This window comes from Elephantulus edwardii, unplaced genomic scaffold (assembly GCF_000299155.1).
Source record: "Elephantulus edwardii isolate Elephantulus edwardi_28Jun2011 unplaced genomic scaffold, EleEdw1.0 scaffold00048, whole genome shotgun sequence".
NCBI lineage: Eukaryota > Metazoa > Chordata > Mammalia > Macroscelidea > Macroscelididae > Elephantulus > Elephantulus edwardii.
Window position 1 is genome coordinate 17,158,520 of NW_006399798.1, and position 19,856 is coordinate 17,178,375.

At 37.8% G+C, this 19,856-nt stretch overlaps 1 protein-coding gene across 1 annotated transcript in view; it reads left to right on the forward strand.

Annotated features, from left to right (window-relative positions):
- Nucleotides 1–19,856, forward strand: part of SMURF2 (SMAD specific E3 ubiquitin protein ligase 2) — a 111,154-nt gene that overhangs the window by 893 nt on the left and 90,405 nt on the right. The window lies entirely within an intron of this gene.

Consider the following 19,856-nt stretch of genomic DNA (forward strand, 5'->3'; position numbering starts at 1 on the left):
GTGTGTGTCTGTACATTGCTAAGCAAACTTGCAAGAGAACTTGCCTCCTGTGTGTGTGTGTGTGTGTGTGTGTGTGTGTGTGTGTCTGTACATTGCTAAGCAAACTTGCAAGAGAACTTGCCTCCTGTGTGTTTTGTGTGTGTGTGTGAGAATTTCTTAAGTTTATGGCCCGGGAAACTTACGAGACGAGAACCTTCCCCCTTCGCTGGCCGCCTTCCCTTTTCTGCAGCTTGCCAATGGAAAAGAATGACTGAGGGCTTGTTAGAGAGTCTGGGAAGAATACTCTTAGAAAAGTAGTCCCGACGCCTGGTGGTGTAAAACCTTAACCTTTGCAGGTATATTTCACTTCTCTTGCCATTTTTCTTTCTTTTTTTTGTACTCGTCCCTCGACGTGTCATCCTATTTGAAAGACAGAATATTTTTGGTTTGAAAAGTGGACGTGAAATCAGAGTAAGTTCTCTTAGTTGGCCTATTGAGAAATGATCCACGTTTTTCTTCGAATGTGTGGCGAGAAAAGATGGTTTTCCTTACAGAATGCGTTTGTCTGTAGAATACACTGTAAATAGGTTTGCCTTTAAGGTTTATATGGACAAATTTTGTAGTTGCGCGTTTATGTGTCACATTCCAATCCACGAAGCTGAACTTTTCCAGATCAAAACTTGCCATAACTTGGGTTATTTGAGAATTTAGCTTTAATATATGTTGCCTGTGGTGTAAAGGGGGGGGAAAGAACATTACTTTGACGACAGCTTGACTTCCCCGAGGGAATATGGTCAAGAATCATGAACTCAATGACTCTGACTGGAAAATCTGGATTGGAGGATGCTGGTCTCCCTGCCTTTCACCCTCCTCCCATTCCATTTCCTTATTTTCCTGGGAGTCAATGGGAACTTTGATAAGGGATCTTTGTTGCTTTAGAGTTTATCAGCTCCTGTTCCTCTCCTGGAGTCAGTCCAGTTGTCTCTGATCATGGAAAGGCCCTGTGACTCCAGGTGAGCAAAAAGCATCAGAAATAGGCTAATGGTAGGGGAGCTCTGGTGGCCTAGTGGCAAGAAAGCTGCACTGCAATTCCAGAGGCACACGGTTCGAATCGGAAGGAAGGGCAGTTTCCTCCTGTACCAGTCAGATCTGATTTGACGGTATACACACACAAAAATAATAATAAAAAAAAATAGGCTAATGGTCATTTACTCCCCTTCGGGCTGTAGCCATGGAGGAAGTTAAGGAGAAAACAGGTTTTGGTTTTCTGCAGATAAAATGAGGCTTTTATCGACTCAATAATTGTTTTTAAAAGTTTTAGAAAGTATTTATCTGTGGTTTCTTTCCTATAGAAGATAAATATTGCAAAGACAAAATTCGTTAGGAGGAAAGGCTACACTTATTTTTTGGAGGGGAACTCCAAAGGGAGTAGAACTATTGGATTAAATATATAGAGATTGTGCATTTTAACATTTTCCTGAGGAATTTTAAAATACTCTTTGTCTTTCATTATTCCTTTAAGTATAAAAATAGTAGTGGTACTCTCACTTTCTTGAAATTATTGAGAATTTATCTCTGAATCTTTCTCTCTCAAAATGTGACAGTTTTTACAAGCATTGCTTGTTCTTTTTTTGTTACATTTGAACTCTTTGGACAAGAAAGTTAACATTCATGTTTTCAGTTTTATCATTCATAAATTAGATGGGATATATCTTAACAAATCGATTGCAAGAACTGGATTCAATTAGTAGCTTTTTAGGACATAAACATTAAAGGGTTAGATGGAAAAGATTGTTTTGACTGAGTGGATAAATGACAGGGTTGTGTTTGATGTGCGTCCAGGAATTGGTCTGGAGCTAGTGCCCAACTTCTCAGTCCATCTTGAGAAGCCAAATAAAATATTTAACCTAGGCCTCGTTTTGTTAAAAAAAAAAGTTGATTCTTTGTTAAGATCTTAAGAAATACTTGGCATACCTTTAGAGTAAGTGTTTAATAGTTCATTTAGGTATGGGTTCCATAAAGGAAGGGAAAAAAAATCTCTTTTAAAGAAGACTACACAGTCAGTTTTTACTTAGTTGACAATACACTTGGGTTATTAGGTGCTTTGAAATTATTTATCTTTGGTTTATTTAAGCTAGTACCATATTAGTATTTTAAATTGATGATGTGCTTTTGATAACAAGATTTTTTAACAAGATGTTTTATGAATTATAGTTAATGGTTATATATATCTTTAATGTTGCATTGCCCTGCTACTTAAAATTGTAAATAATTCTTTCATTTTCACACAAACACACAGATGAATATTTGAGCCATGGGATCTCTGCCCCCAATAGATACTAGATTTTTCCACATATTATTCCTAAGGCCACAATAAACTAGTGAATAATTTGGCATTTGTTGAAGGCAGGACTGATTTGATTCCAAATTTGAGATTCCATAGGCCATTTGCTGATTAAAGCCCGGTTTGTTCTATCAAACTAGTTTTGTTGTTCATTATGACACATTAACACTTGATCATTAAAATGGACTATGTGGTAAAACTGTCAAGTTCAATTAGTGTTTCTAGAGAAAATTGATTATAAAATGTAAAATTTATATATGACTGATAAAACTCTTCTTACATTGGGTTGGAAAGAGTTTTTCAATTTGATTTTTATTTATGAAAATCTAAAAGCTGGAAAAGCTGTTTGTTTTGTGACATTTCTAATATTTAAAATTCTTAGTCATGGAGAAACAATAGATTACTTCTCTAGAAGATTTATTGCAGATTTTTGTGAAATTTCAGTATTTTTCTATGCTGCTCCTCATATTATTAATATATACAATTTTGACAGTCATAGAATTAACCTTGTCTGCAGCTAAAAGAACCAAACCAAAACCCCCACTGTGCTTGAGATGTTCTGTTCCTAGTGGTGACCCTAGTGGGAAGCAGAACTCCCCCACGGAGTGTCTTAGGTTCTAACCTCTGTGAGAGTAGATCACTGGGTCTTATCATTGTGCAGTTTCAAACCTCCAGTCTTTGGCTAACAATGAGTACATAACCATTTGTACTGTCAGGGCTTTTTGTAAAAGATCAGTCCTATTTTGTAAGAAAACCCTATGGAATAGACAGGAGAAGGAATCCACTCCTCGACAGTGAGTTTAGTTTTCTGGTTTATATTGTAGTAAGTTGTTGAAGTTTGTTTTTACTAGTTTTTCTCTTCTCTGCTGCTTTTTTTTGGTTGTTGTTTACTTCTGCATTTATGTTCTGAGAATACTGGGCCCTTGAAATACTGTTGTATTTAACTGTGTTACATCACATATGAATATTACGTGTTATACAACCCTTGGAGAGGGATGTCATGCTTGAGAAGGTGGAGGGACAATGCAAGAGAGGGAGACCCTCAATGGGATATTGATTCAGTGACTGGGGTAAAGGGGGTAGATGTGTCAGAGACAGTAAGATTGGCACAGGATAGAGAAGAGTTTAGGGCTGTTGTACATACAAGGTTGTTAGGAGTTGCAGTTGACTCAAGGCACATAACAACAACAACAACAACAACATTGTATTAAGCCGTTCTGGTCTTGTGTCCTTGGAATGTTGCTGAGAGTCTCTGGAGGGTGGAATACACTAACCACTCTAAGGGAAAAAAGATGGGCTGTCTCTCCATTAAGATTTATAGCCCTTAGGAATTGGTGTGATAGCTGTGAGTTTGAATTGACTCCTTGGCTGGCTGGGGGTGAGTGAGCACTCAATTAAGTTTAAATCTCTTGCCATTTTAAGGCCCCACATTAGTACTTGGAGTTAAGGGAAATTGTCAGTTTTGAAAGCCTTCTACAAACCTATTAGAATTTGTGTGGAAAAATAAGGAGAAATATAATCTATTCATTTGGAATTATTCCTGCCTCCTGAAATCTTTACTCTTTAAAAGTCAACTAACAGGTTATTCTTTTAATTTTTTTCTTTTCTTTTGTTGTATGCCATCAAGTCAGATCCGATTGACAAAAAGGGAGATTGCCCCTCCTTCTCCAGCAGAGCATATGGTGGATTTGAACCATGTGCCTTCAGGATTGCAGCGTAGCTTCTTGCCACAAGGCCACCAGAGCTCCCTTAACACATTGCCTCACACACTGTTAAAATTGATGACCGTGCTGAGAAACACATTTGCTGTCTTTTTGTGGCAGTGTGTTAAAAGATTATTCTTAATCCTAGAATTTTGCTTGACCTGACTTGACCTCTCAGTTAACTGTATAAGGATCTTGTCTCTAGAATCAGAGCTAAACTACTGAAAGGTACTTGTTTTCTCTCAAGACTATAAGCTCCATGAAGGCAGGATCCTTGTTTTAGTCCTGGATTAAGAGCTGGGTTTTTGTTTGTTTGGGGTTTGGTGTTTTGGGTGGTTTTGTTTTTTTGCATTGTTTTGAATTAATGCTGTATGTTTTCTGTAGGTCTGTAAGTTTTCTTTTTTGGCAGTATATAGAGTATGAGTGACAAGCGATGATGTTAGACGTATTGACAGAGACCAATATAACCATCTAGGATCTTGTTAAATTTGGCAAGAAGTTTCGACGGCATTTCCCCCCAAACAGTGGAAACTATTGAAAGGTTTAAAAAGTGATATACCTGCTTTTATAAGCATCATCTGTTTAGAAAATAAGGAGGCTAGACTGGATTGGGAGCTATGAAAACTGTGTTTATAGTTAAAGTATACTAACTTACAGGATAACAACCACTGCTTAAATTTGGTCATTTTAAAATTTATTTAGAAATAATTGTTGGAAGCATCTTGGTGCAGGTATGATTTTGTAAACGGGTTTTTTTTAGGCTACTTTTATAGCAGTGATGCTATTAGATTAAAGGGTGGGGATTTTTATTTAAAGTCTGTTGATGTATTTTCCAGTATTTTACTTTAGAGCAGCAGACAAAAAGTGTCTTTATCCCTTTTTATGGTTCTATTATTATAACTGATGCTTGCTTTAGATTTTTTTTTTTGTTAACTTCACTTATATCCTCAATACTTTAAGTAGATTCTGACTTTTTTTTTGTCATAAGAATATTGCTTGATTTACAAAATTCTTCGCTGTCACCAGGTCCCCGCAGCCAGCGTCTCCGCACGCCTCGCGCTCGCTGCCGGTGCTCCCAGCGCCACAGCGGTCCAGAGCCGCTGCCGCCGCTCCGGCTGGCTACACGCCTGACTCTAGATTCTGACTCTTAAGCAACCCGATAGGTGGACTGCATTTCCAAGACTGTGATTCTCTATGGAAGGGAACGGCCACATCTTTCTCCTGTGGAGCAGCTTGAGGGTTTGAACCATCAACCTTTTGCTTAGCAGCAAATCCCAGGGTTTACTCCCAGGGTTCCTTTTTCATGAATATAGTATTACAAATTTATTTGTGAAGGTAAATATTTTCTGTTTACCACTTACGTAAATGATGTATTTCTTCATCAGTTTCTTCTTGTCTGTTTTTGTTGTAGTAATAGTTTTAATAGTGTTAGATAGGTCATTTGTTCTAAAGTGATAAAAGGAGCCCTTGAGCAGGTTAAGCACTCAGCTGCTGACCAAAAAAGGTTAGTAGTTTGGACTCATCAGCCTGTCTACAGAAGGAGGATGTGGCTGGCTGCTTCTGTAAAATTTAAGCCTTGGAAACCCTACAGGGTTGTTGGACTCTGTCAGTAGTCACTTTGACTTAGAATCAACGTGTTAGTTAACAATATTTTACTATTTCTTGACGCTTCAGAATTAAATATGCAAGAAAAAGCTTTTCATGTTTTCACATGCTCTTCTCCACGAACCTTAAATTTGTCAAGGTTAAAGAGAAATTTCATTAGGATTATAGTTAAAATTGCATTACATTGAGAAAAGGAAGCATTGATGTTTCCCAACTAGGACCATATTTTTACATTTGTTTAGGGTGTAAGCTGCCTGGGCTGTTGTGTGTCAGGCAGTGTGAGGATGGCGCAGGATAGAACAGGGTTCAGCTCTTTTGTTCATAAGATCACTATGAGTCATACTCAGCTCAATGGCACCTAACAACAGCAACAACCCATATTGATCAGGATCATTTTCTTCCAATTTTAAAGTTAATTCTGGCTAATTTATGATATTTTTATTTTGGTTTTTAATATGCTGTTAGTTATATTTAGGAATGTGGTCAAGTGTTGTTTTCCCCCTTTAAGTACACTTTTTATTTTAGCAGTTGTGCTGAATTCTGTGCCTGGTATTTCATGCCATGTTTGTGTTGGTTATCAATATTTGGCATCTTTTACAGTAGAATTAACATTTTGTCTCGGATTTTTTTTCCATTTGGAGATTTTATGCTAATTTGTTTTAGAATAGCTTTTGAGGCCACTGACCACTTTTTTTTAAAGTCACATTTAATATGATATTAAAAAGTAGCAGTTAAATTTGATTTGGCACTTTGATTTCTTACTAAAACTTGACTGTTAACATAAGGCATAAGCTTTTAAATAAATCTTTTTTTTCTTTTAAATATATCTTAATGATGATTTATTAAAGGTAGAAATTACTACATTAATAATTGCACAAAGGGGATTTGTTTCTTACTAGAAAGTTTTCTTGGGCCACTTCATAAGAAATCTCCTTACTCCCAGGCCTTGGTAATCACTGATAGACTTTTTGTAATTGTAGTTTTGCCTTTTCCAGAATTTCATGTCAGTTTGTTCTGAATGTATGTAGTCTTTGGAGTTTTAATTTTATTTAGAATGCTTTTAAGTTCCATCTGTGTTGTATATCAGTAGTTTGATGTTTTTCCTGAGGATTTTTGGATGACTGTTGTTATCTGCTGTCCAGTCAACTACTACTCACAGCCACGCTATGCACACCCTGTACATGAGAGCTCTGAAGTCTGCTTTATCCTGAGGCAAGTTGGTCTCTGACACACCTACCCTGATTACCCCAGTTACTGTGTTAGACCATCTCATCTTAGGTCTTCCTCTCCTGTGCTGTCTCTCGACTCTTCCAAGCATGATTTCCCTCGCCAAGGACTGGCCCCATGGGACCACGTGCCCAAAGTATGTGAGAGAGAGGCTTGGAATTCTTACTTCCAGGGAGCAAACTGGTTTCATCCTCTGCAGATGGACCTGTTTATTTTCCTGGCAATCCACGGTACTTTTCAACACTCTTCTTCAGCACCACAACTCATAGGCATTGGGCCTTTTTCTGTCATTCTTAGTTATTGCCCAGCTCTCGGATGCATAGCAAATAATTGTGAAGATCATGGCCTGGATCAAGCACACCTGATCCAGTATGTGACTAGATAGTACTTATAAAGGAAGCTCTGCAGTCAAATGCTCAGCTGTCGAAATGGGCAAGTTCATGAAACCAGGGAAGGTGGTGCTGGTCCTGGCTGGACGTTACTCTGGACGCAAAGCTGTCATCGTCAAGAACATTGATGATGGCACCTCCGTCCGCCCCTACAGCCACGCTCTGGTAGCTGGAATTGACCGCTATCCCCGAAAAGAGACAGCTGCCATGGGCAAGAAAAAAATTGCCAGGAGGTCAAAGATCAAGTCCTTTGTGAAAGTTTATAACCACAATCACCTCATGCCCACAAGGTGCTCTGTGGATATCCCCTTGGACAAAACCGTTGTTAACAAGGATGTCGTCAGAGACCCTGCTCTTAAACGCAAGGCAAGGTGGGAAGCCAAGATCAAGTTTGAGGAGAGGTACTAGACAGGCAAAAACAAGTGGTTCTTCCAGAAGCTGAGATTTTAAATCTTCAATTTCAGTCATTAAAAATACCCCCCAACATCCTAGTGTCTGACTGCTGCATGTGTTATTAGTCTAAGAATCATTTGTGGGGTTCATGGCATTGGGTGATGGAAAATATAAAATAAAGTTAAAACTATTGTTGTGAGACTTGAAAAAAAAAAGGGAGCTCTGGTGGCTTAGTGGTAAGGAGTTGCATTGCCAACCCAAAGACGTGCAATTTTCATCCACCAGACACTTTGCCCGAAGAAGATGGACAGTCTCCTCCCAGGTGATTTAATGCCTCTGAAAACCCCTTAAAGGGTCAGCTATCGTTTGGTTCTGACTTGATGGTACATAACAGACAATGTTTATACTCAAGTTGCTTACCCATTCACAGATACCCATATGTATTTGGGTTGATTCCAGTTTTTGGTTAATATAATAAAGCTGCTATGACCATTTGAGTACGTGTCTTTTTTTTTTTGTTTTTAACGTACTTCTCTTGGGTAAATGCCTAGGAGTAAGGTCGTTGGGTCATATGGTAAACGGGTGTGTTTAAACAAAACCAAGTTGCCTAACTGTATTTCAGAGTGGTTGTTTTTGGAAACACATGCTGCTGTTAGTCTTTGATATGACCTTTTTAGTCTCTCCTATCTGAATTTAAAAACCGTCTCAAGAATAGGTTTGAGACATTGAACACTAATGATTGAAGACAAGTGGGATGACATTAAGGATATCCTCTGTGAAGAAAGCATAAGGTCATTACAAAAACAGGAGAAAAAGAAAAGACCAACATGGATGTCAGAGGAGACTCTTAAAAATTGTACCAGAGCTTTGAGAAGACAAAGCAAAGGGAAGAAATGAAGAAGTAAAAGAGTCGAAGATTTCAAAGGCAATTTGAGAAGATAAAGCAAAGTATTACAGCAGATTGTGCAGGGAACTGCACTAAGAAAATGAAAAGGTAATAACTCGGTAGGCCTTTCTCAAGCTGAAAGAACTGAAGAACAAATTCAAGCATTGAATTGCAATACTAATGGACGACAGACAAAAATTGTGACTGAACCAAGACACATCAAAACAAGATGGAAGGAATACGCAGAGTCATTCTACCAAAAAGACTGGCTGGCACAGAACCATGTGAGGATGTAGCATATGATCAAGAAGCAGTAGTGATGATGGAAGAAGTTCAAGCTGCATTGGAGACAGTAGTAGGAAATAAGAACCCCTGGAATCGACGGAATACACAATTGGTTTGGAGGAAGATTCATCAATGACCTGCATTATGCAAATAACCTTGCTTGTTGAAAGTGAAAATTACTTGAAGCACTTGTTACAGAAGAACAAGGACTGTATTATGGATTACATCTCAGTAAAGCAAAAATTCTCACCATGGGGCCAATAGGCAACATCAGGATAGATGGAGAAAATATTGGAATTGGCACCAATTTTATCTTAACTTGGAACTACAATCAACACTTGGTTGCCAGCAGTTAAGAAATCAGGAGACATGTTACATTGGGAAAATCTGCTGTCAGAGACCTCTGTAGTACTGAAGAGTAATGATGTCAGTTTAAAGACTGAGGTGTCCATCTGATCCAGGCTGTGGTTTTCTCAGTTGCTTGCTATGCATCTGAAAGTTGGACAATGACTAAGGATAGAAGAATGATCAATGCCTTTGAGTTGTGGTGTTGGAGAATTCTGAAAATTTTATGGATTGTTAAAAGAACAAAGAGGTCTGTCCTGGAGAAAGTAAAACCAAAGATGTTCCTTGGAAGCAAGAATAGTGAAACTCCATCTCACATATTTTGGACACATCAGGATTGGCCAGTCCTTGGAGAAGGACATTGTCCTTGGCCAGCTCAAAAGAGGAAGATTCATAAGATGGATTGATGTAGTGACTGTCAGTGGGCTCAGGTGTATTAGAGATGATGAGGATGGCACAAGATAGGGCAGGAATCAGATCTGCTGTTCATAGGGTCTCTCTGAAGCACATAACAACAATAGTAACAACGTAACAACAACACTAACAATTGAGGGAAGCCTGGTGGCTTTGGTAAGGAGTTGTTCTACTGACCCAAAAGCAGAGGCTTTGCTCTGCTAGAAAAGGATGGGAAGGCACCTTCATTTTGGTCAACAGCCCCTGAAAACCTACTGGAGAGTCACCTATGAGTTGATTCCAACTTATCAGCACTTACCAATTAATTGATGTATAGCTTTTTCATTTCCTTTATAACCTAGAATGTTGAGCATCTTTTCTTTTGCTTATTTGCCATCTATTCATCTTTGCTGAGTATTATATTTAAGGTTTTTTTATCCAGGGTTTTAAGTTTGTTAATACTAAGTTTTGAGAATTCTGTCTTGGATACAAGTTCTTTATGAGAGAGGTGTTTTACAAATATTTTCTCTCAGTTTGTGGCTTCCTCCAACCCCATTTTTTTCAGTTGTGTCTTTAAAAGAGCAGAAATTTCTAATATTGATAAAAGTTTTACAAATATTTTTTGTATGGCTCATGTCTTTTTGCAGCCTTAAGGACTTTCCACCTAACCCAAAAGAATATTTTCTTCTGTATTATTTATAGCTTTAGCGCTTACACTTAATTTTATGATCCTTTATATAGTATGAGATAAGAGTCATGGTTCCTTTTGTGTGTATGTGTGCTTATGGATAACAGCATTCCCAGCACTGTTTGCTGAAATTGCTTGTTTCTTCCATTGACATGTCTTGGCACTTAAGTTAAAAAAAAATCAGTGGACTATGTATCCCTGTAGTGGAATCTGATGGCTTAGTGGTAAGGAGTTGTGCTGTGCTTCTAATCTAAAGGCAGGCAGTTCAAACCTACAAGCTGCTCTGAGGGAGAAAGATGGGCAGTCTCCTACTATGCGATTTACCACTTCTGAAAAAACCCACTGGAGGGATCAGCTATGAGTAATAGATGGCACACAATAACAGTAGCATATGCATGTAGTTGTATTTTGGACTATCTAGTTTATTCCCGTTATTTATAAGTCAGTCCCTTTATAAATGTATTGTTTGTAATGCCTGACTACTTTGATTCTCAAACCTCACCTCTGTTGACTGGTTCTGACCAAAGCGACCTCCACTGAAGTTGTAAATTGTAATGGAGGCAGACTGCCCATCTTTCTCCTGTTCATCTGTAGGTGGATTTGAACTGTTAGAGATGTGGGACCTTTGTGTTAGCAGCACAGCTTGCTATAAGCTGCTCATTCATACACAGCTGTCTAGTCAGTTGAGTCATCCCAAGTCCCCTCTGGGTTCCATGGCTGGAAATCATGGGAGGACACCGTTCACCTTTCTTGTCTTTCTCTCAGCGGAGGACTAGAACTGCCAGACACATCTGACCTTGGGGTCAGCTCAGCTTGCTATGCTTTTTTTTATTACATTAAAAAGTTTCAGTTTTATTTTTTTTTAAATTCATTGTACATTTTCTTCCCTCCTCCTCCTTTGTCCCTTCCCCAGTCCAGTTTGCAGTTCACTACTTGTTCCAGATTGTTGTCATACATATAATGCCTAATCATATATTTCTTTCAGATAGTTCCCCCCATCTGTTCCAGTGCAGTGTTTATGATTTATCCATCATTATGGCTTTAAAATAAGTCTTTTGGTAACAAAAGAAGAAATTGAGATTGTGATTAATTTTATTGGGGAAAATAGTTATGTATATAATTTTCCCAACTAATAACTGTTTTTACATTTAAGATATTGGGAGTTGTGTTGCTAACCTAAAAGTCAGTGACTTGAAATCCATCAGCTGCTCTGTGAGAGACAGAGAGCAGCTTCGTACCATAAAGATTTACAACCCCACATGCCCGACGGGAGATTGCTGTGAGTCAGAGGAGCTGTATTTTTACATTTCAGGTGTTGACCATCCTGATCTTTCTTTCTCTGGAGAGAGATAGACAGTCTCCTTGTTAAGATTTACAGCCTCACAACTCATTGGAGGGTCATTGTGAATGCAGTGAGAGAGATATTTTAAAAAGCTTTTCATAAACATTTTTTATAAGAACAGTTTAATAAGTATAATTGAGTCTTTCATAAAAGATCTTGCAACGCCTTTAAAAGGGATCTCTGGTTTGCAGGGAATTGAGCTGCTACTTCCAAAAGCGCTTGCTTCTCTGATGGGTCAAATCCACGAGTGGCTCTGTGGGAGAAAGCTGACTTGTCCTCCTGCCTACCATTTGCATCCTCTAGGAAAGCCCCTTGTGGGGTTAGCTCTGAGTCATTTTATGATTTTGAAGGCTGTGAGGTGAGTTTGAACACCCTCATGGAGCGTTGGTGGCAGTAGTGTAGAGCAGATTGTGCATGAGACAGGAGGCTTCATGGCTCCAGCGGCTTGAACCCACAAGCTTCTCCATGGGAGGACGTTGTGCAGCCTCTACATGTTAAGATTTACAGCCTTGGAAACCTGATAGAAGGTCCCTGTGAGTCGAAAGGTCATGTGAATCGTAATTGAATCATAATCATATGATGGCAGTATGGTTGAATACTGCTCCTTGGTGGCAGAGGATGAGGGGGAAATGGGCAGTTTCCTCCTGAGCAATTTACAGCCTCTGAAAACCTGCTGGAGGGTCACCTATGAGCTGACAGCAGTGTGAGCGAGTTCCAGCTTAATAGCAATGAGTGAGTGAGTGAATTTATTCAGTGAACAAGTGTTCTTAAAGCAAGGTGTTGGTATATGCAGACATTTGCCATGAGAGAAAGAAATCAGTTTGCGCTCAAGATAGAAACCCTATAATTTCTCTTTTCAAAATTTGTTATATTCTTCTGATTCTTATCACTTTTGATAAAAATAGATTGTGACAAGCATGATTTAACAAGGCTTACTTATTTTCCAGCTATCACCTCTCTTACATATTTTCTGGAAGAGCTGGGTAATAATAAAAAAAAAATATCTAAATATATGACCACAGAAAAGAAAAGATATATAATTGCATTACTGTAGGTTGTTATTTTTTCTTAATTATGTAATTCAGTGAGCGTACATTTTCTGTATATTAAGAAAAAAGAAAGGAAGAAACTTAAGTTTCTTAAAATGTAAGCATATCTACCCTGTCCCTGGCCTCGGTTAAGTCCTGGAAGCTTACAAAGAAAATAGCCATAAATAGATCTTAAAATTTTGTTTTTTCTTTTCATGTATCTTAATATAATACTACTCATCTTAGGTTTATACTGGACTAGAAATAATGTGAACCCCTCAATATTTAAGTTATAAAATATTGTGTAAATGTATAGTTTTTAGCTAAAAATCAAGGTTTAATTATGCTAGTGATGGGGAATTAGTATATTATGCCATTATAGGAACAGATCCAACCTTGATGATTAATGTAAAAAAATATCAAATTCATTGCTGTGAAGTCAGTTTCAACTCTTTTAAAAATAGCCTTAAAAAAAGCAGAAAAGCAAAGCCTGTAGTTTCACTTTTTGCCAGCAGATGGGGATATGTCTATAAAGATTGATATCTAGAGTGAGTCAAACCAAACCCAGCCCTGCCCTAGCCAGCCTTACCTACTGCCATCTAGTTGCTTCTGAGGCTGTAACTTCTTAAGGGTGGAGACTGTTTCATTTTGCTTTTGTGAAGCAGCTGATGAGGTGTGCCTGACTCAGGCCATGGTCTTTTCAGTCATTTGCTATGCAAGAAGAATTGATGCTTTTAAGTTGTGGTGTTGGAGAAGAGCACTGAATAGTCCATGAACTGCCAAAAGAATAAACAGATCAGTCTTGGAGAAAGGCAACTAGAGTGCTCTTTAGAGGCAAGGATGACATAGTTTAATGTCCCATAATTTGGGCATATTGTTAGGAGAGGCTCTTCCCTGGAAAGGAACATTATTTTGGAAGGGTCAGTCAAAGAGAGGAAGACCCTCAATGAGATGGATTGACATAGTGACTGCAGCAGTCAGCTCAAGTCTGTCATAGATGATGAGGATTGCACAGGGTAGGAGAGGGCTCAGATCTGTTGTTTATAGAGTTGCTGAGTCATATTCGACTCAATGTCAACTAACACAGAAGAATTTAATGAAATACCGTATGATCAAGATCCTGTGGTGATGAAGGAAGAGGTTCAAGCTGCTCTTAAGGAATTGACAAAAAACAAGGCCCCAGGAATTGATGGAATACCAACTGACATATTTCAGCAAACAGATGCTGTCCTGAATGTACTCACAAGGTTATGCTAAGAAATTTGGAGGACAGGTACCTGGCCAGCTAACTGGAAGATATTTGTATTTATTCCAATTCCAAAGAAAGGTGACCCAACAGAGTATGGAAATTACTATACAGTATCACTAATATCGCACACAAGGAGGATTCTGCTAAAGATTATCCAGAAATGGCTGGAACAATGCATCAACAGAGAAATGCTAGGTGTGTAGGCAGGGTTTAGAACAGGCAATGGCATTAGGGACATCATAGCCAATGTCAGGTGGATTTATCTGTGTTTCATTGACTGTGCAAAGGTATTTGATTGTGTCGATCACAACAAATTATGGCTAACTTTGAGAAAAATGAGGATCCTAGAACACTTGTTTTGCTCATGTGACACTATATTTGATCCAGGAAGCAATAGTCAAAATCGAACTGGGAAACACTGCATGAATCAGGATCAGGAAAGATATGCATCAGGGATTCATCCTATCTCCATCTTTTCCATCTGTATGCAGAACAGATCATTTGGGAGGCCGGACTTTAAGAGGAGTGTGGCATCAGGATTGGAGGGAAGACTCATCAACAACCTGCGTTATACAGATGACACAACCTTGCTTGTTGAAATTGAAGAGGACATGAGGTTAAAGACTGTAGTCTTCAATATAGATTAAAGCTCAGTATCAAGAAAACAAAGATTCTCACCACTGGGCCATTTGGCAGCTTCATGATGGAGAAGAGATTGAGATTGTTGATAACTTCAACTTGCTTGGTTTCACAATCCACACACTTTTTTTTTTTTTAAAACAATCAATACTTTTGACACCAACAGTCAGAAAATCAAAAGATGAGTTACATTGGGAAAATCAGCTGTCAGAGACCTCTAGAATATTTAAGAGCATGGTGTCAGTCTGGAGACTAAAGTGTGCCTGATCGAGGTTATGGTGTTTACAAATACTTGCTATGTGTCTGAGAGCTGAACTAAGGATGATAGAAGGATTGATGCCTTTGAGTTGTAGTGCAGGAGAAGAGTGTTGAACATACTGGAGACTGCTGGAGATGATGAAACCACGCTGCTCTCTGGAGGCAAGGATTTTGAGGCTCCATCTCTCGTACTTTGGGCACATGGCCAGGATGAACCAGTCCTTGGAGAGAGACACGATACTTGGAAGGGTGGAGGAACAGTGCAGGAGAGGAAGACCCGGAAGAAATGGATTGACTCAGTGAGTGGAAAAATGGGATTAAGTGTGTTGGAAATTAAGAGATTGGCTCAGGATAGGGCAAGGTTCAGAGCTAATTATGTACATAGGGTTGCCATGAGTCACAGGTGACTGAAGGCACATAACAGCAGCAACAACAACAACAACATCTTTTTACAGCTTAACATGTAACACTATAGCACCAGGGCTCAAGGTCTCAAAAAATGTAGTTGTTATGTGCTGTCAAGTAGACTAAGACTCATAGCAACCCTAGGAACCAATGGCTGCACCTTGCCCCATCTAAACAGTGGCTCTGCACCTTGCTCATTGTCTCTGACACACCTGCCCCCATTATCACAGACCCCGTGTCATTCTCTCCCATCCAAGGGCTGTTCTCCCCCCTTCCTATCATGATGTCCTTCTCCAAGGACTGGAAAAATGAAGCCTGAAATCTAAATAAATGTATTTGGAATAGAGTTGGAGAATTAGAAGCTGTGAAAAGTGACTCAGGCTTTTAATGAAAATTCCATAGTTTAGTAGAAACCACCTTATAGAGACACTTTTTAAAAAGTTGTGATTTTTTGAAGGTATATAGAGCAAATAAGTTTTCCATTCAACCATTCATCCACTTTTTGTTTTATTACCTTAATGATAGTACTTATGTTGTAACCATACTTTTTTTGTTACTGCTCTGAGTCTTGTTTATATTAATCTTTCTATCCTACTCCTTCCTATCTTGTGAGCTTTATCCATGGGTAAATGGGCTATTTTTTTTTTAAATCTTACATGGTTGACTTTGTGAATAATTAAGTACTTTTCTTGTGTTATTTAACACTTTAGAGGCAGACTTCTTTATTGTTTGGCTGAGAATGTGCCAGAAGGGTGAGTTCAATTCCAGGCTTAAAAGGGTAACTATGGGCCATTTGGCTCACAGAGCTTCTTTCATGCCAGTATGCCTGGCCATTTTTTAGCATTTTTAGTTGTTGCACATTTTTCATTCACTTTATTCAGGACCTTCTACTGTGATTTATATAAACTGTGTGCTAAGTGTTACAGGAACAAATAAAAAAAATTTCTTTTTACATGTTAGAATTGTAAACATGGTAATTAATTTTGTTTTTATTATTGTATGCTTTTATACCACTAGACTTTAAATATAATTACTATAAATAAGTTTGGTAGAATATTTGTTTAGGTTGACCTTTGGAGATTTTGTGAAAGATAACGAGTTAAAACATTTTTCATTTAAGAAAAATCAAATGATGTTTAATACATTTGTAATCATACCATGCTTAGCACTGGGCTTGCTACACAGTACATCCTCAGTAAGTATTTGTTGATTAATGAAAATGGGAAAACGCAGACATGGGTTGGCTTTTTTCTTCTCCACTCCCCTCTTGTGCTGTGTTCCGGCATACATGGTTTTAAGGAATTTATCTTAAACACATAATGGCATCACCTTGGTGATATAGCTGTGAAGACATAGACAAGAGTTTTCATTTATCAGTATTTGATTTAAAGTAGAACTTTTTCCATGGTAAAGACTGTTAGTGTGCCTTAAAATAACAATCTGATGTTCATTGGGGGAAAAAATCTGTGGAATGTCAACTAAGAAAATGCTGGGAATAGAATTGAAATGATTTTGAGAGTACTAGTTTCCTCCTCTTTTAATATTTCTCTCTCTCTCTATATATATGACAAAATATTTATCAAGTCAACAACTTTTACATGTATAGTTAGTCACATTGGTTGTGATAATCATGTTGAGCAACTATTGTCATATTCTTTTGTAACTATTACACCATAACTCCCAGGAACCTAGTGCTTGCTAAGCGATGACTTCTTCCTTCCCTGAGTAAATGCTAATGAGCTTTGGCCACTTTACATTTGTCTTCTTCTGTCAGTGGGATCATAAAATATTTATCCTTTTGTGACTGACAAACCAGTTAGGGTAATGGTTTCAAGGTTCATCCATATTGTAGCATGTATTAAGACTTATTTCTCTTTATGACTGGCCTAGTGGCAAGAAGCTGCACTGCAATCCCAGAGGAAAACGGTTCGAATCCACCAGACGCTCTGCCGGAGAAGGAGGCGCAATATCCTCCTGTACCAGTCAGATCTGATTTGACGGTACACGCACACAAAATTAAAAAAAAAAAAATGACTCAGTAATAGTGACTCCACTGTACGGTGGTTCTTCAAAAGTGAATACTTTTTGTTGGTTTTCACTATCAATGCATTTTATTATTAATATCTTTATAAACCCATTCTTTATTTGAGGTTAGAAACCTTGCATATAAACTTAAAGATACATGTGCATACATAAAAAATACACATCATAAGAATTTATTCACATGATGAAATAAAGTTGTACAGTGTTGGCATTTTGTCAGTTGTGGTAATAATGTCTACTTGTGGAAAGTTGTGGATCATCTGGTTTGCCACTGTGAATGAGAACAGTATTTCTAGTCAAAATGAATGAGAGTTATTTGTATGGAGCTTTTCTTTCACATTTTATGGTAACATCTCGCTGCTTCCTGAATCCACCTCTTGATTTGAACAGTATGATCAGCATTTGGATCTGTATTGTCAAACAACAGAAGTCCTTGATTTAGATTAGAAAAAAAATCTTAAGCTTATCTTTTCACTGTAAACATTTGTTTTTAGCATCTCCCTTCTTCAGTCATGATATCATTGAAAAAAATTCATTAAGCTCTGATAGAAGCTGTTTTGCAGACAGTTGTAATAGGTTGAGTATAAATCAGGAACTACTTATACCGTGTTGTGTTTATTCATTTGCCTGTTGATAGACATTTAGGTTGTTTCCAGCTAACACTAACATTTTTTTAAATGTTCTCATTTAAATACAATTCAGAATCTTTATAGTTCTTCTGAAATTATGAAAATAGTACTTTTGATGGAATTTTTCTTTAATCTTACAGAAAGAACCATAAAAATATTTTTGAAGTGAATGAGCTGTACAACTACTTTATTTTTTAAAAAATGAAAGTGAATGTGCCAAAAGTACTTTGTAATAAAATCTGAGTATATCTTTGAAAAATTTTTTTATGTTGTTTTGCATACGGAATTTGTATACTTTGTGTTTCATTCATGTACATTGTGGTTCACACATTCCTTCATCTACATTGTGTTTCATACAATCATTCCAATATGTTGTTGTTGTTATGTAACGTTGAGTCGCTTGCGACTCATAGCGACCCTGTGTACAACAGCCCTAAATTCTGCTCTGTCCTGTGCCAGTCGCACCATCTCTGATACACCCATCCCAATTGCCCCAGTCACTGAATCAATCCACCTCATAGAGGGCCTTCCCCTCCTGCGCTGTCCCTCCACCCTACCAAGCATGCTGTCTTCAAGGACTGGTCCCTCCTTACAACATGTCCAAAGTATGTTAGACGGAGCCTCAGAATCCTTGCCTCCAAGGAGCTGCCCGGTTTGACCCTTTCCAGGATGAATCTGTTTGTTTTCTTAGCAGTCCACGGTACCCTCAATACTCTTCTCCAGCACCACAGCTCAAAGGCATCAATTCTCCTTCTATCCTCCTTAGTCATTGTCCAGCTCTCTGATGCATAACAAGTGATTGCAAAGACCATGGCCTGTATCAGATGCACCTTAGTCTCCAGAGAGACATACATTTTGACATATAGCTCATGTAATTTAATGACATTGCTGTAACCTTTTGTTCCCATGTTACTTACATGAATGTTTCTTAGTGCTTATTATATTTATAAAAATGGAATGTATCCTGAACTTGGAATCATTTTATGCATAATTTTCACTCATAAATCTGTAAACCAATTGAAAATAAGAAAACCCTTTCATATCGCAGAGACGTACATTTCCATTTTCCTCCTCCTCTTCTTCTTTTCTCCTCTCCGTTCTTATAATTGGTTTAGTCCAACCAGGATCCAGAAGGTGAACACGTTGTATTGTGTTGGTATGCCTCTTTCAAGCTATGCTTAACCCCTTTTCTTCTTTGAGTTTTCTATTTTTTCTTTAAATATATGTATGGGTTTTTATTCTTCAAATATCTATACTTGGAATATCTATATTCTGTGGAGTTTTTTGGCTTCCTAGCTTTTACTAATTGTATCCTGTGTTCCTTGGTACCCTATGGTTTTTGTAAATATATGCCTAGAGGGCCATACTTTTATGAGACTTCTTCATGATGTGCTTCCATTAGAAAGTATAAATTTTCTTGTTTCTCTTTTCTTTAGCTATTAATGATCGTTGATCTTTGCCTAGATGTATTGCTTTATTAGAGGTTTACAAAAAGGTGTTAATTTATTATCTAGGCTACTTCTAGAGAAAAAAGATTTCCTCACCAAAGTCCAATTTGTACAGGAATAGTAGATGAAATATTCTTTCATTTACCAGTTTTCAGAATAATGAGCCATTTTTCAAGCATCTGTGAAGGTGTTCAATTTTTTTAAACTCATTTACGTTTAATACATTGATGTTATAATTTTTCATTTTTATTTGAGTGAAAAGTTACAAAGCAAATTGATTTCCTATCCAATCATTCATTCACATTTTATGACATTGTTATGTATCCACACACTTCCTACTTCCTATTAAAAGTCTGTATCCACAGACTTCCTACTCAAGTCCGTATACTCTTTTACTGCTAACTAAATGGTTGGTGGTAGGAGACTAGAGCGAGGGCTACATGGTGGAGGGGACCTGGGGGAGGGTTTGTAAAACAATGGAAGAATCTTTTCTTTTACTTTTCCATAATTTTTGGACTCATGTACTTATAACTTGTTAGTCAAATTTGTGTCTTCTAGGTTGCAACACCCCCATGATA